Genomic DNA, 25,191 nt, shown 5'->3' on the forward strand with positions numbered 1-25,191 from the left:
AAGCTCTTATAACAAAACACTCTGCCTACACAGGATGTCCCAATTTTCACCAGCTGGAGAGAAGATCAGGCATTGAGTTAACTTCTCAAGAGGATCTCGGTTGAGGGAAAGCAGATCCTCATACCTTATTGAGAGGAAAAGGTGAGGATCTGGAGTCAAGAGACTTCAGGGAAGCTCCAGCCCGAAGGAGATGGTAGCACAGCCTGCAGGCTCCTGCACCCACCACCCTGCTCAGACCCTTCACTCTGACAGCAGGGACAGAGCCTGCAGCAAACATCCCACACTTTGTCTCCTCTGAAGTTGTTCCACTAGAAAAGCTGCTGCACGTGAGTTTTATATCTATAATGGATGAGAATACAGCCGAGTGCAGTGTAGGTTATCAGATGTCTATGTCAGCCTCTATAATGCTGCTGTTTGGCTTGCTATTGAATTTGCCCAAAGCAGTCATGCTCATGAAAAGTGGATGAAATTTATAGCATGATACATCTCCAGATTCGTGCATCTGAGATCACTCTCACCAAACAAACTGGAAAAACGAGATCTGAATGATTACTTTGTATCTATTTAAAAAAATGTTTCTTAGCAAAGCACTTCTAGAGTAAAGAAAAAATATGAAGATACAATACAATCTATTGCTAGTTAAATTCAATATGTAAAATAATGGTGGAAAAAAAGCTATCACTTTTAATAAACCAAGAGCTGCTGTAATAAGCACACACATTTCTGATAGTCTGAAAGAATGAATAAGATGCAATACAAATTTTAGATAACACGTTTTCTAATAGAAAGCTCTATGCTATTTGCCATCAACTATACAGTTAATTCAGATAAGTCAAAGAAGTTTTCATTATATGAACTGACAATTTTTTCAGCACCTCTATAATAGTTCCATGTAAATTGCAGACACTAAATAGAAAACACTAAAAGGAACACTCATGATATCCTATACCATAATTCCCATAGATCCTAAATTGCAGAACAAGGTATAATCTATATTTTCTGGATTCTAATGTACTAAGATCACAATGTTATAAAGGTTTTGCAACTATTGCTTAAGATACAATTTAAAATTCTGAACTGCTTGCATTTTTACTTCAGAATTCACCTCATTCATTGAAATGTTACCTCAGCATCTATTAAGGTTTTGCCTTGAGCAAGGAAGTATTGGGCTTTTTGTTTTATTTTGTTTTTCATTTTTACATTTAAAAGCTGTCTGCTTCTAAAATGAAGCTATTTAATCCCTTGTCATCACATGGCCATAAAAATTGCAGGCAGACAGAAGTTAGCAATGGCTGCTTCACAGGCCCCACAGCAATGCATGGTAACAGATTTTCAAAGCAGTTCAAAGAGTCCAGTTTCCATCTGTGTTTGGTGAAGGGTGCAAAAACCTTGGGGCCATCTGAAAACTCTGCTTCATCTCTAACACTTGGAATAACAAAGGTGTTATTTTTCAAAGCCACATTCTCCCCTCCTGGGGTGGCTCTGCAGATATAGTTCAGGGAAGGTGGGAAACTTCAGAGTAGATATTCTCCTTCTAGACTTTGCCTCCTTCAGGGAGTTCTTTTGAGGATGTCACAATGGTGGCCTATATAACATGGGTTACTGCCAGCAGAGGCCAACAGTTAATGAACCCTATAGACAAATTCTTTCTTCTGATTTCAGTACAAAAGTCTGCAGGAAAACAGCATCGATGTTCTCCCTACACACCCTTCTCTTCAAGCCCAGGAGTGTTATTTGATCAAAAGAAAGTAGAGGGTGCTCTACACCCACTGTACAACCCAAAATCGTGCAATACAACACCGGTATCCATTACATCCAGCTAAGCCAGCTTCACTAAACAAAACAATATGAGGGCAATAACAAAGAAGATGATTAGTTTGCTTTCTTCTTGATAAGTAGTCAGTTGCTAATCTGCGTCTCATTGTCATACACAGGGCAAGTACTTCTCTGATGTTTATTTCCACTTTGCAGCTGTGTAAAGTAAAAAAAAAAAAGAAAAAAGAAAAAAACCCACGCACCACAACTTGCCAATTATTTGTTAGACATTTTGTATAATATTCCTCTATTAAACAACTGCTGTTGCATTTCTTGTGACCTGGTATTACACAAACATGTACCAGAACAGAGACACGGAGAACAAGTTGACCGGAAAACACCAATATAAATATGCAAGAGGTAAGAGCAATAACTATGATAATCTTCTTGTAGTCTCCTTAAAAAAAGATTCCGGACAATATAAGCTTTTTGAGGTAAAAAAATTCTAACTCGAGCATCACAGAATAGGAAAGATGTTCTTCCAAAAGCATTTTTGCTTTGCCCAAATGCTGCAATATATGTATAATATGTATGTTTAAATTCAAGTCTAGATGTTCACTTACAGTCAAATCAAAGTTTCAGTATATTCAATGGGCTTTGATTCAGTTAACTGCTAGCCTAGCCAATGTGGTTGTAGTCAGGATAGTTTCATGTTGCTGAAAGGAGCATACATCGATTTAATGCAGTATTTCTGTTAAACTCTGAGAGATACTTTTATACGGAGGTGTTGGTGGAAGGTTTTGACAATTTTGGGTTTCTACTACACATCTTAATACACAGCAGGCTCCAGAGAAAGTGCTTGATTTTTAAAGATGTATTAATATTTTCCCCTAGGTAGCTTATTTGGCAATATCTGCTACAGCAAGACTTTATGACAGTTTTGACCTCAACCTTCTTGATGAGCTCAGCTTCTAGAAATGGATGCATCTTCAATATGCCCTCCCATACTGCCCTCAAGACACTTTCTTTCCCCTCCTAAAGACAACATCATTATTTTCTAGACCTTTTCCATTAATGTTATGCAAATCATTTCAGTGGAAATAAACCAACACAAAATCAGCATGAAGGACCTCTGTTCCAAGGTCTCTGCCTCTTTCTCAGTGCTGGGATTTGTTGGTGGGAGCGCAGATGATGGTTCGTTTTGGGGAGGAGGTGTAATGCACCATCTGTTCCCACTGCTGGTGGGAATCAAAGTGGAAGAAACCACAACAACTGTACACTCACACCAACTTTCCAAGAGCTCACTGCTTATTTTCTACATTTGAATGAAATTCCTTGCCTACCACTGCCTACAAGGACCCACATTTGTCTGCAGGCATTTCTTTCTTGGTTGCAAGGCTCCAGGCCTCCTCTTTTTTGTTCAAAGCTTCTCTCTCTTGGGCCAATCTCTACCCTGACTCGCATCGTGTTGCTTCCTCATTGACATCACTGTAGGTGAAATTCAGGACAGAAGTTGGTTTTAAATCTTATGCTAAAATATATTATTTTGAGATTAAGTATTATTTCTTCATAGCTTTATCATTACCTCTATGCTTTGACTAATACTTGAATTGGAGTTGGAAGGATAAAGTTCCAAACCAAAAATTAGATTGTCTCCTTTTGGTATGTGCTTTGGTGTCTTTATGTTAATTATATTATTGTTCTGAGGAATTTAAAATTGAAATGCAGTGAGCACATTGGGTTACAGTAATTCTGATTTCTGAATAAAGATATTTGGTTTTGGCAGAAGATTTTTTGTGATACCAGAAGGTTTACAAGGCACATGGAGGACAGCAAGGTTTGGCTTAATAGAAGGTAGGGCTATTCTTTCTGCTTGTGCAAAAGCTTTTTCGGGACTCCTCTGATGTCCTGGCATATACTATTTGATGCATAGGAATTGCTAGGGAATGGGGAGCAGTGACATTTTTGGTGGGAAGGGCAGCACTTTGAAGTCATGCATCGTTCTGTCTCTTCTAGTTCTTGCACACTTCCCATCACCATGGTAACTGCCTGCTTCAGTGAAAGAGGAAACCTGCTTGGAATTTGTTTTTAAGAGTCATGCATGTACTGTTACAACAGTGGTTTCTGACTAAATTATTAATTTCATGTCATCGTGAAGCTTAGGTAAGCTATGCAAACTTGCAGCAGCTGAGGAGTGAAACCCTGACAAGAATTTTTGCAGCATGAGCAGGTTGAAAGCGAGCCACTGTTTTAAATGGTAGGGATTATATACCACTATAAAATAATATGCTATTAATTTAATGTAACTTTCCATAAATTTGAATATATTGTGCAGTTATCTACCAATAACAGACCATTTCTGAAGGCGGGCATTTAAAGTTTAAATCTACAGTTTGTTAAAAAATATTTTTATGGCATAGCAATTCTTTCTTTCTTTACTTCAAATATATTCATAGATATGCTACATGGCTGGAATTCAATAGTTAAATCAGATGCTGAATAAAAACAAAACATGCAGCACTTCCTAGTGGGTACAGCAAGACTAAAGTCACCAAGAGCTGTTCTTTTCAAAATGGAAGGATGATAAAAGTCAAAGGATAAGGGCTACACTGGCATAAGAACTCTTAACACTCATAATCAAAATACTGATCCCTGCCCACTGGCACTACAGGGGCTTGGACCGACTCTGTCACCAAGTGCTACATCTAAAAATCAGCTCAGTCTGGAACTGTTTCTGTCCCTGTCACTATCACAGTGCGCCAGGCAACATGGAAAAACCATATCCAGCATTCACCAAACCCAGACTAGCACATATATAAAATCTGTCTCACACTGCAAATTTTAGAAAATCCTTGTACAGGTAGATGTCCCTTGTGTATTTTAAAGATTCAGCTACTCTAACACATTAAGATAGTAGGAAAATGTAATTGTTTATGCTTTCTTTCACACTGTGTTGTTAAATATCATCATAAAAGCAGGAAAATTATTCTTTTAATGTAAGGTGTTCCATTTACTAGACAAAGAATTTTCTTTATGTTGTGATAGCTGAAAGTATGGCAGTAAATTGTCTCCATACAGTAAGGCTCTAGAGATTTCTATTTTTTAAAAAAGCCTCACATTCCACATTCCTCTTGATGCCTCTTACACCAGGAAAAGTGAAAGTTCTGAAGTGAACTTTCATGCATAGTCTTTAGCATAATCCATCCGTATGCATATGTAATTTAATATATACCCAAGAAAGAAGTAGCATCCATATGTTGTCTTGAGCCTTTATCATATAGGCACACAAACACAACAGACATTAAAAAGCAGACTGTAAATACATAAATCGAATGGGAAATCAGGCCTATTTTTACACAAAATCACTCAGTCTTTGTTAAGCAAAGCTATATACATTTTCACTTAATTCAGATGTCTGCCCAGCAACTGGCTTTGGGCTGGAGCATAGACAGGCAAAGTTTTATCTATGTTTTCATAAACATCACCTAGTGTTCTCCAGGTCCATTGGTACTGCTGTGGCTATAGCTCACATAGACAAGCCTGAGCTAGTTTCTAGTTATGCAGTTCTGACACTAACTGGATGGTAACTGCCAACAGAAAACTCAGTCTGCAATACCAAATACTGAAATTGTTGGTCCACATTGAGCTTGATACCAAAGATATACAGCTATTTGTACTAAAGAATTGGTCTAATAGTACATCAGTCCTGTATATAAATTACTACAGCACAGACATGATTTTAAGTAAATTACCAGTGTTAGATAAAGGCAAGAAGGCCAAGATAACTCGACTGAATTTTAATTTTTTTTTAAAAAAAAGGTCATTACTTAAAAATTTTCCAGCTTTTGTCTGCAAACCCAGCTCCCAACTACTAGGGAGCAAACTAAACACTTTTAATTAGTAAGAAAGACAGCTACACATTGGTAAGTACTTAAATGCTCCCTTGAAGGAGATAAAAAGTGCTATCACAAAGCAGAAAAACAATAAAAATAATATTATGCTAGTATTCACATTTCCTTTTTAGTCTGTTTCCTCACAACTAGCAACATACAAAGCAGGAAAACCAAGAAGAGTAATTTGACCTTAATAATTAAGCATAGGGAAGAAATTAAAAATTTTTTAAAGAGAAGCACTACTGGATGCAACACGAAAACAGATCCCTTTATTCATTGTAAAATACAATATAAGTGGACCATTTACAATCAGGTGAATTATAACAAAACATCTTTTCTCAGTTTTTAATCTGAATAGCATCCTTGCATAGCCGTGCATGGCATAATTTATGCAGAATAGATTAAAGTACACAGTGCTTGTATCTATTACTAAGTTTATTTTCTGCATGAAGCAAGACTACATCATTCAATAAAGTGCAACTCCTTTAAAACAGTCATAAGTACATTTCCATTGTGTGTATAAATTACAATCTAGGTAAAATTTAGTCTTTGTGACAAGGCATAAACACTCAGATCTAGAATTAAGGTAGACAGATTACACTTAAATTTTAGTCTCGAAACATTCTTTAACATGTGTTTGGAGGCATTTTTCCCATGCTTTTTGCATCCACGGTATAGGGTGGGCACACAGAGGAGGCAAGGGTGACTTCCCCCAGCACAGGAGAGGTTTCCCCATGTACCTCTGGCAGTTACCAAACTGCAGGAGCTCCCCAGAGTCCCGCTGTCCCCTCTGGAGGGACCCAGCTGTGTCACCCACACCCAGGCGCACACAGCCCAGTTCAGCCAAACACAGGCTGGTCCACAGGGCACGGGCAGCATTGTGGCTGTACATGACTACAGAGAACACACATCCCTTCAACATCCTTCAAACAGAACTGCCTGCAGATTTAAACTTTTTCACAGCTGCAGTTGGCTCACTGGATTTTTCCTTAGCTAGGGACAGGCAGCTGGTGTTTTAGTCCCTTTGTACTAAAATTCATTGCAACTGAGCTTTTGGGAGCTGCCCTTCACAGGTCTTTCTTTAGCTACCCTGAATTCTTCCTCAGCCATGGTTATGCATCTCCTTTTGGACATAACTGTGACTCTTCCACCATTCTGATGCGAGCTATTCTCCTCTTGCTTTCATTAAGCCACTGAAGGTTGACTTGTACAGAACGAAAGGAGCTACCCTGCCTATCAGGTATGATTCTCATGTCCTCTGCCAGGATGGCTATTGCAGTCTTTCGGCAAAGACCGATCAATTTTCCTGGAAGCCATTACTATTAGAGATTAACATACAGACGCGAGAGCTGTTTACCCCTGATCACAAAATTTTAACTGGTTAACGCTAACTAGGCAGACATGAATGAAAACAACCATCACAAATTGATACAGGCACTCACATTAAATGCATACATTTGCCTTGGTTTGGGAGATTATTTTTTGTATCCTTCTTATTTAAGCAGCGCGATCTGAAGGGAAGTTTTTGTGTTTGGCTGCAAGACATTCCCAGCCTGCTCAAATGAACTCAAAAATCTGGTTTCCGTCCATGCTATGAAAAGATCAGGTAAAGCAGATTTAACCGATTAACAAAGCACCCCATCTGGTAGGAGGGTTCCACGTCCTTCATGCAGATAGCTGATGATCCCAACCAGGAGCCTTATGGTCGAAATTCAGCAGCACTGCCAGTGGGTTAGAGGCGAGCTTGTCCCCTGCCCAATGGCAGCAGCTACACTAAGCTTGTCTCAACTTGAACTTTTTTGTATGTGCATTAGCCAGCCGTAAGCAGATTGCTGAAGCAATCCCTCTATCTGTCCCAGCAAGAGAGAGACAACACAGATTTGACCATTTTGCCTTTATCAGGAGGGGTGCAAGGGAACACCACAGACTTTTATTCAATGTGTCAGCGCATGCCTCTTTCAGTCACGGGATACTCAGCTAGATGGACCTGTGGTCTGCTCCAGTATATCTAATTCCACTAATAATAATAATCCCCTGTAATAGGCTCATGTCTTGAACTAGAGCCATTAATCTGACTCCCCTCACCCTACCCCGATTCTGACCAGCAGTCAGGCAATCTCCATCCTTCCCTGTCACTGAGTTGCAGATTGTGTCAACGGGAATTAAGCAGGCACCTGTGATACCACCTGCTGCAATCTAATTCTTTGTCACGTAACCATTTTGCTCTTTTTATAGTTCATTCAGGGCAAGAGGAGGAGGGGAGGAACACCGCTGATGGTAACTTTCCACCTCTGCAAGTGATGAAGTTGCCCTTACAGCACACAGGATCACCAGTGAGATATTTCTATTTGGTCTGTGTAGTTTATTACTCATTTTACATTTTAAAGCTTACAGTAAACTATAAATGCTGCATCAATTCCTGATATACTCAAGGACCAAAGCACTATACTTCAGTCCTCTGAATATATACATCAACAGTTTTGGTTTGAAACTCTGCAGCAAGCAAAGAAATTCGGAACCACATGTTCCCAACATGAAAATTCCTGGGTCATGGCACAGAACAAAAGAGCTCTACCTGATTAGATGTCATGGGATGTAGCATGTTCCTCTAACAGAAGAGCAGTTAACTAATTGTAATATTTATTCCAGTCCCTTACCCCCTCTCCCTCAAAAAAAAAAAAAAAAGCCCTTAAATTTTTATAACAATTTTTTGCTTTTCTCGTGCTATTCATCAAGAGCTCAAGACAAGGTAGAATTTTATGTAGAAAGCCTCTCTTCTTGTATGCTTCCTCCTTCACGTTGCCTCAAAGCAATATCTAACCAAAAGCTTTGTTCACAATATAAAGTTGCGTGGAACATTGTGACTCACCAAATGCCTCCTCTGGATTGCAGGGGCACACTGTGTGAGCTGGCTTATCTATAGGCAGCAATGATGAAATGTTCATGATCTGAAATGTCACTAGTTACTTCTCAAAAGAGGAACAAGAAGAGAACATGATGGTTCAACATCTCATTGTAAAACATGTGCAATAAAAGTATATATTTTCAGGCATCCACTGGTAACTCATGAGAATTTGGAGACCAAAGGTCCCATGTGCCACTGGAGATAAACTGTTTATGTATCAGACACAGATAAAATCCTGGTAAATATGGACACTGTCACATGCTATTGATTCAAATGAAGATTCACATAACCTCACATAACCAGGGTAGGGGTGTTTTGAGACATTTTAGGGCAAAAGGAAAGGCTATCTACTGTAAAGCAGCAATTCTGGAGAACTATGGAAAATCCATGCTTTACAAGTTTGTTCTATTAATACAGTAATATTTGAAACAACAGTTGCTCTAGAATATTATATTTCTCTCAGCAAACCTGAGCCAGATATCACCATATTTGAAGTCTTAATAAGGAGTTAAATGAATGGCAGTGCTTTAAAGCAAACTGTGAAAAAGCAGCAATATAGTGCAGCCTTTGTTGAAGTGCAACTGAATTCTATCTTTCCCTTGTAATGGAATATTATAACACCAAACTGATGGGCAGTTAGTGTTACCAGGTTACAAAGATACATTTACCACTCTGACATTTACCATAAATGCAGTAGCCTGTCATTTCCTATAGTGTAGTATATGAAATTAATAACAGACCTAGTTATAGTGGATGGATTTTGTGCAGTTTTTTTTCAAAGGTACTTCATACAACTGTGAAAACAGAAGAGCATCAGCATACACGAGGGTAGACTGGGAGCCAAAAAACCAGGCGAAGAACCTGTATCCACAGGTTCTGCATTAGCCTGTCTAAATTATAAACAAAGGTATGGTGTGTTTCTGTTAGGGAGATAAGATGGGCTAAAAAGGGATTTGGTTTGAAATATTATCTTCTTTTGAGAGGTATGACATTATCACAGCCACATGAAAAAGAATAGTGGAAAAAATGAGGAAATGGAAGTTTGTAACACCTTTCATTGGAATTGAGATGTGAGTAGTTCATAAGGAGTCACTCCCAGCAGATGCTCAGCTCCAAGATCTCTTTGGAATTCTGTGTTCATTCCATGAATGCAGAAGAGAAAGCGAGTTTTCAGTCATCTCAGCCTTCATCTCTTCAGTGAAGGCTTACATTGCTTTCCTTGTTTTTTGTTAAATATGTAGAAGTACACTAGAAAGCATACAGCAAGTGTGCACCGATGATTCCCTGTGCATTACTGTACTGCTAAGTTGCATGCCAGCTTTGATTCAGCTTAGCACCTTTCAAATGAATGGAATTGTGCTGACGAAGAAAAGGGTATTACTCAAGAATACCTACCCATTAAACATTGCTGTTCTAAGCATGCTTTGTTACCTGTCTTAGGATTACAAAGCCAGTTTACATGGTCAGAGATGGATAAGATGTACATTCCAAGCAGAAATCTTTACTTGTACTTTTTGAGTGCCTGAGAATGTTGATGTTCAAGGACAGCCAAGTTTTTCCACCCTGGTTTGTCTCATCTTTGTCTTCAGCAAGTTCTGTTGCTAGGGGGAACACTAGGGCAGTGACACATCATTTTTGCTGTGTACAATGTGCTTTTTAGTGGTTTTATTCCATTTTGCTTATCAAACTCAGAAGCCAACTATTGATCCTACTGAGACCTTGTGAGTGAAGATTAAAGCATTCCAACATGCTTGTCTACAGGTGTGCCATGGTGAATTATGATCTTCGCATAATTCATAGAATGAAAAAGTTGCACCAAGAAACCAACTGTTAATCAGTGTATAGGCACAGGAGATCAATCTTTGATTCGTATATTCACAAATCGTGTTTACTTGGCCACATTAGAGAACAGACGGGAGTTCTGGAATGGATTCTTAGAAATGATGGATGTAATTGTCAAAACTGCCAAGGTCAATGTATAATGTTCAAAAAAGAACCAACTCATTTCAAGCACCTTCCATTTATCATTCATGCAATTTGACCCCCAGTTCTCTTTGTAATAACATAGTATGAGGGAACAACTGCTGTGTTCATTCCTATATACTCCTGTGGACTTTTAAATATCATGCAGGTCACAGCCTTTCCAAAAGACTGAGGACATTTGTATATAACTTTTTTCCACCCTGAAGTATGTGGAAGCTATTAGATGAAGCCTGACTTTAATAAGACTAAGTTTGTTTCCTATAGAATTGTTATGCTGCAGTACTGTACACATTTGAAAGAAACTTGTTCCAGAATTTCATGGTTTTTCCATTTAAGAAATGTACGTTGATTTATAATAATAAGTTTTGAAAAACATACCTAAATAATATGCTTTTCAGAACTGAGATGTTCCTACCACTGATGATGTATCTTAGTTGCTTAACATCATGCTGTGGAATACAAGCCAACTCTAAATAATGAGGGTTAGAGGAAAAACTGTCCCTGTGGACAGTTTACCCCATAACTCACTGATTTCTTTTAAATACCAGCCTTGATCAGAGTCAGAATTCTGAGGAAAGGGGAATGGCTTGGTAGTTTGTAATGGTATGTAGGTCTAAGTATCTGGAAGTAATTCAAAGTGGTTTAATGTTCAGATTTAAAGAAAAATAGAAATGTAAATTTTAGCTTTTTTAGTTTTTAAACATGGCATTTTAGAATGCCAGAATTTCAAAATCTCTATTTTCTGATATTATTTTTCATCAAGGTGAGCAAGGGCAAGACGCGTGCTTCTGCCAATTTTTGGTTACCACGGGGTACACCATTTTACTTTTGGTGTTTGCAACTCTCACCACTGTTTTCACAAACAATCGTATAAACTAGTAAAATGAACCTGAAAATATTTAGATAGCCAGCAGGTCTTTTTCTCTCAGCTGACAAAGAACAGAACTTTGTTTCAACATTGCAGATGGTTCACAATTATTTTTTTAAATTGAATAGAGTCATAAAATACATTAATAACACAACTTTTTTTTTCCCCCCCCTTCCCCTGGAGTGTGATGATAACCAGACTGAGTTTGCTTTTCAAAAACCAAGACATTCTGATTCATATTCTGTTGAACAGTTTAGAAACCAACACAAATCTGAGGATCTGGTTCAAGATTAGTACAACTCGCTAGATATAACTGTATACCAAATAAAGAGTTGACACCAAACTTATGAAGAAGATGGAAAGGCCTGGGACCGTCAGACACATGAATAGCTTCAATCACATGTTTTAACCCTACCAGTTTCCATAGTTTCAATAAGAAAATCTGTGGACGTGATGCAATGCCATTCTGCGCTAAGTCAGCATCCCTAAACCAGAAGTCTAAAGAAACAACATTCCCTAAATTTTCCCTCTTCTTCTTACACCATTATCTTTTAAAGAAAAAGTAGCAGCCAGCCACACACGTCTGTTGGGGTGCCATATTCCTCACAAATAAGTTCATTTCTCCTCAAGCTTATGTCATCATAACAGAGTGGGGAGATGGTTGGCGTAATTTCTACATTTCTCATATAATACTGAAATAAGGCAGTTACTTGTAGGTGGAGAAACTGTGACAGCCCTGAAGGATGCCAGAAAGGTGCAATCATGTATGACACAGAAGATTGTTTTGCCTAACTTTTGCACCTTACAGCTGAGGTGTAATCTTAGTAACAGAGCTCTCTACTTCAGAATAGAGAAAGAGAAAGAGACACTTTCTCCAAAAATACTCTTTAAAATGGGGGGGGGGGAAGAATCTTTGAGATCTGGAACAGCAAATCTACAGAAAAAATAAGCTATGACTTGTGCTTACATGATCAAAAAGTCTCTGCAGGGAATAAAAGGAGTGAAAGATTCTGTCCACAAGGAGCTTCAGAAATACAATAGGGAAGAGTGGACAGCGAAGAAGAGCTCCATGTCAACTCACAGAATCAATATATTTACTGAAGGCTATAAATCTACTTTTCACTGTTTGAAAGGCAGGCTTCCATGGCATGTCAAAGTTGTATCCCCAACAACAACATCAGGCATTTTTCAGACTTAAACGAACATGAACTATTTCAGCACTTGGCTGAAGAGCCAGCACGGAGACTTCCATAGCCCAGGAGGGTGACATGAGCCAGCGCTTGTCTGGAAGACATGATGATGCACTGGCACACTAGGTCATCTGTCAGGCATTTGTAGCTGGCTTACACTTGTCCACTGGGAACATGCATAGTGCTAGTGTGCAGTGGTTTGTGCTTAACTGAGCTCACAGGTCCACACTTTATTTTTTAACAAATTAACAAGCATTAGGGCAAAACCTTTTGATCAGTTTAGAATAAAAACTTGCCACTATGAAAATATACTTTCTTTGTGATCAGTACAATGGGAGATCTGATTAGTTTTATAATCCTTTGCACCCCATCGCTTTTTCAGCCAACTTGATATTCAGGTGTAAAACCACTGTAGAGACAAAAGCATGCTTTGTAAGCAGCAGCAGCTTTGAAGTATAACCCATGCTGCATGCGTAGTTTGGGCAATGCTGCTTTTGTACCTAAATCTCAGTCAACAATTCAGACATATAACTTTAAAAACAAGCTATGGAAAACGTACAAAATTGATTCTCCTGATGAAGCTACTGGTTACATACATCCAATGCATCATGAGATCGGGCTACTGCAGGCCTTTGCCTCCACATGTGGAATTTATCAGGAAGTGCTAGTGGCAGCAACTAATCAGTAACCACAAATATTAGGGCACCCGGAGGCAAGATTGCACCCCTGCAGATATGCTACACAACACTGGATAACAGGCACACTAATGATGAAGGCTCATGCTTGGGTACTAGAGATGACCCACTTACTTGCCTTCAAATTAGATCACATAAGCTTGGTGTGCAAACCCATGGAGCTATTTCATTAGGAGGTTTATACATGTTTCAGGTGCCAGCCTTACAGTATGAGGACAGTGACTGTATATTACTCTGGCCATCAGTACCCTTCACACACAGGCAGTGGTGTCAAAAGTTATCACTTGCAGATGAGAACTGTGAAAGATGTGAATACAAGTGTCAAGTTATCTCTCTCTAGAGCACAGTGCTTATCCACCAAAAATGCATACATTGCTTTACCTCAGAGACACAGCATATGCCGACAGAAGCTGCTTTTCCATCTCACCTTCTTTATGTCTGCTGAGTTTTCCACTGAGCAATTACTATTCAGCTTTTATAGAAGCAGGAAGTTTTATTGTTTGTTGGACCCTACCTCAACCAACGTAGCACCTGGTCTTTAGAAAAGAGCAGATGAATTTGCATTTGGCATACTAAGCTGGGACATGAGAGCCCTGCCCTATCTATTATACTAAACAGCTGTGAAATGTTGGTCAAGACTGTCCCCCAAGAAACTGTGTGCAAGATTGGATGGCAGAATGTGTGTATCTCACAGGGCCATTGTGCAATCGACCTTAACAACTCTGGGGAGTTTGGACACTTGCATCAAGATGAGTGGTTTAACTTCCTAACATAACATACAGCACAAAACTGATATTACTGGGCAATCCTGGATGCTTTGAATGGATGAAATTTTAGAAGACCATGACTATAGCCCAAAGCAAAGTGTTTAATTTAATCTATACATTGCCGCAGAAAGATATTGGAGAAGAGTGACTGAAAGAAATAATGAGGTGACTGTCATTAAATCACCTGAGCTCTGTGTGCAGAGTGCACACCCACACAACTGTATAACTACCAAACCAGAGCTGTCTACAGCTGTATACCTATTTAATTGAAGCGGCAAAGAAAGGCAAGATCATTTTGTTTATCAGAAGACTAGCTTCTGTCAGAAGTCAAATTTGTCCTTTTCTCAATTTAGGTCATACGACCCTTAAAACATAAACAAGACCCTCTAATAATCTTTCAATATACACAATTACTTTTGAGTCTCCTACCATTCCCAGCAGTCCTCCTGATTTGCAATAGGAACAGGTTTCTAAAAGGTAGAAATTACTTTTTCGTAACAATCTGTATATATCACAATAGAACAGGATCTTACATTTTTCTTATATAAATATAGCTAATGATGCTCCCCTCTTGTACATGCAAGGCATGATTTAATCTTCACTGTTTATCAAGTAAGATATAAAAGGAGAAGAGTAATTATATTTCTGCTTCCATTTTTTGCTGACATTGTCAGGTAATGAAGTATGTATTTCTGTAGGCTTCTGCAAAACAAACCAAAGGGACAGTAGTGTCAGAATGGAAAACGGAAGAAGAAAGTCAGCTTTGAAGTCTACCTGTGCATCTTCACTGCACTGCCAGCTCTGAGCTCATTTTGAAATCAAAGAACGATCACACAAAATTCGAAGCAATCAGACACATATTGCTACATGGAGACTTCACATCAAGTTCTTTCTTTTTAGCATGGAAGAGTAAAAACCCTGATGTTCTGAGATGAAGACTACAAGCAAATTAGTCATATCTTGCATACAATTAGTGTCTTCATCATTCCAGTGAAGAAAATCACTTTGAAAACTTATAAAAACGTAGAGTTATTTTCTTGAACATACAGTATGAAAACCTGTCATTTTTATGCAGCGATGGCAACCAATTTTGAAATCTTCACAGATGTGCTGTTAAAGTTATTAATTTTACCAGGATGATCACGAATTCTTTACCCAGCTGTTCTACAAACATTAGAATAATACAAATCAAATCATAAATTACAACACCTCTTGTCCTTAGCGCTGGGATTTTTGTTTTGCCTTGCATGCTTTGAATCTTATGGTTTTAAATGAGATGGCAGCTAAAAGGGTTAAAAGCTTTATAATGCTTGAGCAAATGAACAGAATGACAGTGGACACTCCGGATATATTAAGTAAGCCATGATATCTCAGGAAGAAGAGAGCTTCAGCTGTTAGTAACCCTCCTGTGAAAATGTCTGGACATTAACATTTGGGAGAGCAGACTTCAATGAGAAGGCAAATGTCTTGAATGGGTTAAATCTGACAACATGTCAGACAAGGGGAGACAGTGAAATAGAAGACTGCACGAGTGTTAGACATGTTCGGTTCAATACCTGTTTACTGGGGCTCTGTGAATGTTAAAATTTGGCAATCTGTTATTTGAGACAAAAATTTGCTAATGTTATGTAACCCAATAAAATACTTGGTTAACAGCATCCCATTCGGCACAAGACAAACAAAGCTGCTGTCAATATTCCTTTTAATTAACCCAATAGTATTAGCTGCTTATGACTTCATTCCCCTCGGTCCCAGTGGGCAACCTGAAAGGCAATTCTCACTATTACTTATCTCCCATGGTGTAATCCACAAGAGGCTGTCAGCTTGCCACGGTTTGTGACCTCTGACCCAATCACTTTCTTCCTTTTAGCATTACTACCTTTGCACATTTAATGAACTTTGTACGTGGTTAAAAAGATGTCAGCACAGAGAAACGAGAGTTCCTGCTGTGAAAGGCTCCATTGTTTCTATAAGTCTAATTGACCTTTCACATCACAGAAAACGAGAAAAAAATCAATATAGTTACTTAGTCACCAGTCAAATGTTATCTTTTATAATTAATATGCTAACCACATTGCTTTTGGAAGACTGACACCCAAACACCCCTCAATGTACAAAAACGAATTCTCATTAATAACCATTATATTAATCACTCTTGCCCAGAACTGGAACCTGACTGCGAAATCCCCCAGTGGAAATTGCTATAATTGTTCAAACTACAGGAACGAATATTTTTTCAGCATAATTACTGCTGTCTTCTTATTGAAAAATATCCATTAGATAGCAGCTTTTAGTTACGTAAATCAAGTTGATTAATTTTTAATTTTTACCATTTATATGACTTTGCACAAGTAAAGATCTTTGATAATTTGAATGATTAGCTGGACAATTATTAAAGCAACTTGCAGCAGTTCAAATATTCACTTAGTTACTAGAAGAGCCATGCATCATTAACTTCCAACTAAAAAGTTGGGAAATAGTAAATCCTGATTCAATAAAAAATATGCTTCTGTTCTTGTCAATAAAGCAGCATACCACTGTAAAAGTATTGCTCTAACTTCAGCTGAAAGCAGGTGGTTCATCCAGTATCAGTTTTCTGCAGCTATTCCATGAGTGAGGAAGAAGAAATCCTCTTACACATCTGAAAGCTGTTGAGAAGAGGCATCCAATGGCAGCACAGCACTTCTGTCCTCCTCCTCCAAGATGCAAACACAAACCATCTGCCAGGTCCCTGCCCTGGTTCAGCTCAAGAGAGCAGTTCAGTGAATAGCCTGCTCTACAGCGGTGCTCAGCACAGGAGCCCCTTAACACAACACCTGCCACACACTTCGTAGACACCCACACAACTTATTCTGTCTGGGCTTGCCCATACTTGTGTGTTAAAGCACCCAGAGCTTGCCCTTACGCACCTCCACTCATGTTTGGAGCCAAAACGGGTGCTCCTGCCTCTTGTCCCATGTCCTGGACCATATTAGCACAGAATGCCAAGCCAACAGAAGTATCCTGCAAATAGTAATCTACTTTATGTGATAGCCCAGACTAACTTCTTCTCAAATACAAGGGGATTTAATTTCACATCTTACTCTCTGCCTTCCTTGAATGGCTACAGCTGAGCTGGATACCTGCTGAGTTTTGCCTGAAAACCTTCATCTGAATAATATCACAGTTAGTCAGGAGCTGCTTCAATGAAATCAGAGCTAGCAAACAGTGGAAGGAAAAGAATTGTGATGATAATGCTAAGCAATGAATCATCTCCAGCATTAAGTCCGTACCTGTATTGTATATAGAGCTGAACATATTGCATTAAAATTCAGTTATACTATTCTGACCAACCTTTTGCCAGCTTGGCAGTCAAAATCTTCAAATACATACACAGTGCTGGCATTCTTGCAGTTGCATATGTAATTTTGCACCTTTCTGAGCTCAACTGTTCCAAATATTGTAATGAGGCATGGGGGTTTTTGTGGTGGTTTTTGGTTGGTTGCTTTTTTTTTTTTTCCCTGAGGAATAAAGAGGACAGTTGTATATGACGCAGTGTTGAATGATCTCTTTCAGAATCTGGAGACAATATTGCTGCACAGGAAATGCACCTAGGTTATCCCGTGTATCTGCTCAAAGCTAGTTCATTTACATCTTTACTAAGCTGCACTGTGCCACATGGATCTTCTCTGACAGACCACATTACAGAAAGAAAAAGTAGTTGGAGGTTTTTTTATTATTATTGAAGAGTATTTTTCTTTTGGAAAAAAAAAAAAAAGTTCTTAAAATGAAATACTTAACTTCACTGGTCTTCGTTTGCCAAAACACAAAAGTCACAAAAATAAAGTCGTCTGGTTTTTTTAGGGTTTTGGTTGCTTAGGGTTTTTTTCCATAAACTATGCCATTGACACTGTCACAGGGAAGACCATCATCAATATGACTTATAGGAGTCTATACAAAAGAACCACATGCCGTGCATAAAATGGTCATATATTCATGGTTGTGAACTTTCTGATTTTGCCGTCTACATCCCATTGTTAAAAGCTAGCTCACCTTCTGCATTAACAAGGTAAATTACCTTACCACTGAGGTATCAGCAGTTCTGTACCATACCTTCCTCTCCTGACCCTGTGTGCATTCCCTCCCATGCCCAACAGAAATTGGAAGACATAAGCTTCAGTTTAGACTGGAACTTAAATCTAGATTGCCCTGAAATATATGCTTCTAAGAAAAATGTAAAAACACAAGGAAGGGGAGAGGGACATGTTGAAAGTGGTGTTAACAGATGTAAATCACTTGCAGTGGACTCAAGTCCCAGTGGTGATTGAGAATCCAGGGAAAATCTCTCTAGATCATTACTAGACCTCACAATTTCCTTAAAGAAATTCCCCATGTAGTATGGAGTCTTCTAATTTAAGGGAACTTCTAAAATAATGCCGTAACACTTCCAGTGGTCAGCAAAAGAGTTCTGATCGAATCTAATGTTTTCTTATATATACTGTACCTAAATTAATTAACTGCTGTAAAAAGAAGTTTTCACCTAGGTGAATTATAATCAGACCTTGTCATGGATATTAAGCTCATGCAAGAAGTGGAAAACTTAAAATTTTTGCTAATTTTGTTATAACTGGTATTCCTGTATTTGGACGGGTCATAAAACCTCACCTGTGACAATATTTCCACTGAAGAGAAAATTGGATATGCTGAAATTTTGAACTGACGACTTTCAGCCTGTTGTCTTCCTACACAAATGGTAGGCTGCATGCATATTCAACTGTCTTTTCCTTCCATACATCTGTAAAACTTTCTCTGGCCCAATTTATAAACTGTAACATTGGTTCTTACATGGGTACCTTGACATCTGATTGCAAACAGAAGCTGAAGTTGAGGGTGAAAAAAAAGAACAGGCAGAGTTGAATTACAAGAAAGTAACCTTTCAGGGAAGTTTAACAGGAAAATCGGAAGAGAGAATGAAGCCTGGGTCTTCAAGTGTCCCATTTTTTATTTTAAGCCAACTATTTATCCTTCCTCTAGACTGATGATGCCTCTACAGTGATAATAATCTTTTAAGGCTATTTTTAACTGTTAGCTGTCTCTCCTTGATATCAAAACTTATTCTAAACATTCTACTTAGCTATTTTATATTCAGGATATTTGGCTCCTGAGGAAAAGAATATTTTTTAAAGAATTTTTTTTAATAATTGGGGAAGGGGGGTTATGAGCCAGCTCAATATGGCTCTTTAGAAGATTACTGTTATCAACATGCAAAGGATAACATCTCCACAAAGAGAAGAGACAGTATGAGCTGCTACTGTGTCAATTAAATCTTGGCATTCATTATGCCTATGTCCTTTTCCTGCCCCATTCTTCCTTGGTGGTCTTCTGTTATTTTTCTTAATACCAGCAGCCAAAAAGAAAAAAGGATAGTAGAGGTAATTTCTTTAGTACAGTCAGAGACAGACTTTTTTGTAGTTTAATATTTGTAACTGCAGCTCTTGTAACTTTGAGGGGCCACCACTCCACTATTTACACAGATGTTAGAGAAGGCAGCCTGTAACCATCTACCTCCACCCCTGCAGTCACCTTTGCCTCTGAGCAGTCTTTGGGAGGTACATTAATAACATTTGTATTAGATACTCATTTCTAAGTTACAGTATTTTTATTTCATATTGTCTGTGTGGAATGTAACTTAATATATATCCTTGATGCACGGAGATGTTTACATAGTATTTTATGATCAGTTCAATTGGAGACCACTGGGTTTCACAGGCTAACATCAATAGTCCATACAGTCAGAAAGCAGGCAAGATTTAATTATGGTGTTCCAAAAGAACTGCACACACAAAGTTAGGAATAAATTTAAAAGGGATAATAAACAGCCAGCACTACAAAGAAGAACAAAAATTGATCCAATCTTTAAATCTTTCTTATTGAAATTAAAGTAAAATATCTTCAGGAAAGACTGAATATACACCCTTTGGTTTTCCTGGTCATTTAAATTTTATTTTTAAAAAGTAAATCATAATTGCTTGGTAATGCAATTGAACAAGAAATTTTGTCCTTCCCTGATCAGCTTGCTTTGGCTATTCTTTGAAGTGCTCCAAAGAAGCAATAATACAGTTAATAAAAGTATTAGAGAGACTTACATAACATTTCTTTTGATTCTACCTTTTAATTCGCTCCTCTCCTACTACAGAATACGGAATGAAATTGGTAGAGGGCTTATTCCATAGGACCTTCCTGCCTCTTTAATCTTCAGCTGTGCTTTCTGAGCGCCTGCAGGTGCCTGTGTCCCGCTGGTGGGGCCAGTACAGGGCTCCCACTGGGAATTTTACTCAGCCAGGTGTCTTGCAGCCCCGCTGAGTCGCAAACACTGAGCAGAACCTGCCGGGGGATATTTGCATTGTGACTTTTCCTTTTGAATCAAAAGGTGTTAAAGATGTCATTGAAGAGCTTAGAATAGTGACTAAGCATTTTCTATACTTCAGTCTCTCGTGGCGTAACTTAGTCATATGGCCTCCTGCAGGTATGCCTAATAACTCCAACTCTAGTGCCTATATCTTTTCACACCTTTTTACCAAGAAGGAAGCATTGTCTTTGATTGTCCATCAGCCTTAATCCTTTCTCAGCATGAAGCTTGTTAGCATAATTGGAGAGAAGAAACCAAAAAGGTACATTATGTGCATCTATGTGTTTCTTTTTCAGTGAGGGAGGCTGTGTGGATGAAAGACGACTGTATTTACTGCACTAATCCAGCATCTACAGGTTTCCTCGATAGAAGAGAGTCTCTACCTTTCCAGGTTTTGATTTAATGCAACTCATGAAAAATCACATCCATCGCTTTGTGAATGACAGTCACCACGCTCGTGGAAAGACTTGCAGAAGTGCCTGCCTTGAATATTAGAGTTGCTATCCAAAAATTACTGTAGAAAGTGGTATCCCTGACATCAACTTCAGCTTCTTGGTCGGTTAAATTGTAAAACTGATTGCAAAGAAATTAATGAAGATTGGTTTTAACATCTTTTCCAAAAAGCACAAAGATTTTTAATATCATGCCTAGGACACTGGAGGCCAAGAGAATAAACAGGAAGGTAATGAGGTCTAAAAACTTCCAAGGCAGTTTTCCTCTTCTACCATCTCAGCCTTTAATGACAAGCAGTTAAAGGACAATAAGTGACAATAACAGAAAGCCAACCAACCATCACAGGCACTTTGTATTAGGATTTCCTTCAGATTTTAGTCTTCGTCTCTCATGAATAACAAGACATAAATGCCAAAATAAGTACAATTTATCATTGGATTATACACTTTGTCAAGCTTGTAGAAGCAGCTTTGGCATTTCTATTCTCATGACTCAGGATTTCGGCATAGCCTGATTAGGAAGACCAAGCAACAGGAAGATATTTGGCTCCTTTCTAATGCGTAAAGTATGACATGATTTACACCAGATCAGTGATCATCTGATTCATTCCCAGTACAATCAGTGGAAACAAGGAACCATAGGTCTGAAGCACACTTGTGCTACAGCTTCTCTTGGGCTTGTGCAACTTGCAGACTGCCTTGACCAGACCCAGCTTTGCTTTGAGCTGGGCCTAAAAACCAAAAACAGTCAAGCTATCTTATTATTTTGGAGGCTGATATGTTTAAGACACTCTTGTAAACATGTACATATAGCTACTTGTAGAGCAACTCATGCAGATGAGATTGCCTTTTCTCTCTGGCCCCAACATGTAGATACATTCAAAGAAATGCCTGGCCACTTCTTCCACATCCCTCACAGCCCAATGATACCTGTATATGTTCACTTAGCCCACTGGCAATCATAGCTTAGCAAAATAAGGGAACTTGTATTTTCCAGACTACATTCTACCCATGCAGGCGCAGCTGTGCCCCACACACCATCTTCCATCACAAGCAACAGAAAAAACTGATACAGAAGTATAAACTTTAATGAGTCAAATATGCATTTCCACAAGCTTCTGTGTGTGTGTGTTTTGTTGTGACTTTGTTTATTTGGTTTTTCAAGTGACTGAATCTCTGCAAATGCTAAAGGAGCAGAATCTTGAAAACAATTCTCAAGCTTTACAACTTGAAGGCAAGGAATGAGCATATCATTGCACTATATTTAAACTTGTCTTGTGGTATCTAGCTCAGGATTGTGTCATTTAATTTTAAACTTCTGGGCCAGGAAAAACAAGAAAAAAATCTATTTTTCTTCCTTATGTACACATAAACAGGTACTACCTTAGTTATAGGGCTTTCTTGTACAGAATTGAGCAGCGCCTATCCTCATGTAAGGTATGAGTGTGCGACCACAAAACCTTCTTGTCTTACTTTTCTTTCTACTCAGATATTTATACATGCAATCTTTTTACTACTCGAGTTCTTGCAGTCTAGATAAAATTACTCAAGTTACCTTAGCTTTACACTGCAAAAAATAACTTTTTATAATTTTAGAGCACCACTTAATTGGTTGCACACAAGATTTTCAATATCTATTTTAAAATTAATATATTCCATGGTTGCTATACAGCTTTAAGAATAATGCACTGGTGAGGATAGTTTGCGAATATCTCAACTTCAATCTTTCTATATATTCAAGCACCTAGAGCACCAGGTATGTATAAGCAACATACAAGTCATCTAGTAAAATTAAGCACTTCTGCACTTGATCGAATTAGAGTAGAATTAAATTCCACATACTTTGGTCTCTCCAGGGTCTTCCGCTAGCCTAATGCACCTTGATCTTAGTCTCTGTTAGCCATTGGTTGTGTGTTGTGATCCTTCATGAAGGACTACGACAGCACGAAGATGGGCTCTTGCGCTGCAGTATGTGTGGCCTATCAAAGATTTGTGTTTATCATTGATGCTAAGTTCAGTGTAATGCTTTGCCATCAATCACATTATCTTGGGCTTTCTGCAACATGTAGCTTCCCTGATCTCATCACAGATGGCAATTCGATTTCAGTTAACTGGGTGTTTACTCATTTCTAACTGCCTAAAACAAGTTTTCCCTCCATTCCAGCACAGCAACACTCACAGCATACTCACAAGAGACCACTTTCTTAATAACAAAGCCAGCTATACCATAACCTATCCAGATCTTCATTTTTACTTTGTATTGGAAGACACTGTCAGCCCTCGCATTTAGGAGCCACGGGAGGGGAAAGTGAATCAAGTAGAACAAGTGAGGGAGAGAGTGGAAAAATAAAACCCCACATCAGAAAACTATGCAAAATAAACATTTTATCAACTCTGAATTTAAGAACTGAGAAGACCACGCAGTGAGAAACAGGAGTCCTCCCAGAGGTTTAGTCATCTTCTTGGTATTTTTGCTACCAAAACTTTTGAACCAAAGGATTTTGGAGTATGTATACAATTTTCTTAGTTTTCAGCTAGAAGATTAGTTAGCTAGTTTTCCCAATATATACATATACATACAGAAAATGGAAACCTTGACCTTACTCTGGCAAATTAGCCCAGCACCGTTATCCAGGTAACTTGGCCATCTAAAGTGGTAGCAGTATTCCTCTCCTAGATCATTCATAAATCATTGCAGAAGTCTATTTGGGGATTAAGCATTTACTGAAATAACTAATGTGAATGTAAGTCACTAAGACCAGTGTCCTCATGTGAACGCACTTTTCCACTAAGGATTACCTTACACTGCAACAAAATAGCATACTACCTACTTTTGCAGAGCCAGAAGATACATTTTCCTAATGGTTTTCCAGGACACTATCAGTATTAAATATATATCAGTCATCATATGTAAATACACATAACAGTTTTAACATAACAGTTTCTTCCCTCTGCAGGAAAGAAAAGGAAAATCCATCAAAGAATGGTGCACAGGGAAATCAAATATCAAATGCTTCCTGCTTCCAAGAAAAGATGTAATATTCTGTGAATGACTGACCTGGCTCTGACCTTGATCATGCTAGGAGATTTGTTTTGGTAGTCTGCTGTAGCCAGCAACCTGCAGAGCAGTTTGGGAATCCTACCAGAGGGAGTTCTCAATGCTGTAGTTAAAAAGCACATTTGTTTATGTGGAGATACTATTGCAGATATGGTATTGCAATAATATATTTAAGAACGCTTGACAAATACATTAAAAGAAAGCTAGATAATTAAATACATAAGCATGAAAGGCTTCTTGAAGATAACATAAGGTGAGACGTAGCGCTCACTGCTGTGATTCCAGAAACAAAAGCGGCATTAGAACAACATTAGTGGTTTTAATTATAGCCAGACAACAAATTCAAATAAAATTTTCTCACTCCATTCATGCACTGTTGACCTCAGGTATTGCAAAGGTTGGAGAAAAGTTCAGCTTTCTGTATAAAGCACCAAGCGTACATATTACCTTCATATAAAGCATTAGAAAAATATAGAGAAACTGAACAAAGCATCGACATTTTCATGTTTAATACAGACAGCCTTATTTTTGGCATTTAACTTGGGTTTGCTTTCCATCAAAAAAAAAATAAACCATGTTCAAAGTACAGACCTCTAGCACGTTTTATTTGAATATACTTGATACTTACTAGTTATATACCAAATAAATGTTGTGGCTAAGCAGCTTTTAGGCCACTTAAATGTGACTACTTTCTGCCTGAAATTTTAAGTAATTTTCTTCCCTTCAAAACTGGGGTTTATTCAGGTGTCCTGGGAAAAATACAAGTTGAAAAAAGATATATGTGCAGTCTTGCAATAACTATCCACCCAAAACTAATTGCTTATCATTACCATAATGTGTATGTATGTATTATACATATTCTAGTATGTATGTACATATATGTGTTATAAGGAGGTAACACCAGCGCTCAAGATAGCTGGTTAGCACACAGTCGCTTGAACAGACTGGAGAAACAAGAACAAAGAAAGAAATTATGCCACTCAGAAAACTTACAGGCAAGACATGTCACCAATGGCAAATATCTGTGGAAACCTGAGACTCAGAATAAGTAAGAGGGCAGCCAGCCCACAGACTTCCAGGTAAGACCCAGTAAGCAAAAAAAAAGCCCAGCCTACAAGACCAGCTTTATCTCCATGGTACTGCTGATACCAGGGGTGTTCAGGGATCTAGCAGAATCCCTCTGCTGTGCGAGCACACACGCCCTGCCAGTCCGGCACACAGCACACTGTGCTGCTGC

This window comes from Caloenas nicobarica, chromosome 8, assembly GCF_036013445.1.
Source record: "Caloenas nicobarica isolate bCalNic1 chromosome 8, bCalNic1.hap1, whole genome shotgun sequence".
NCBI classification, from domain to species: domain Eukaryota; kingdom Metazoa; phylum Chordata; class Aves; order Columbiformes; family Columbidae; genus Caloenas; species Caloenas nicobarica.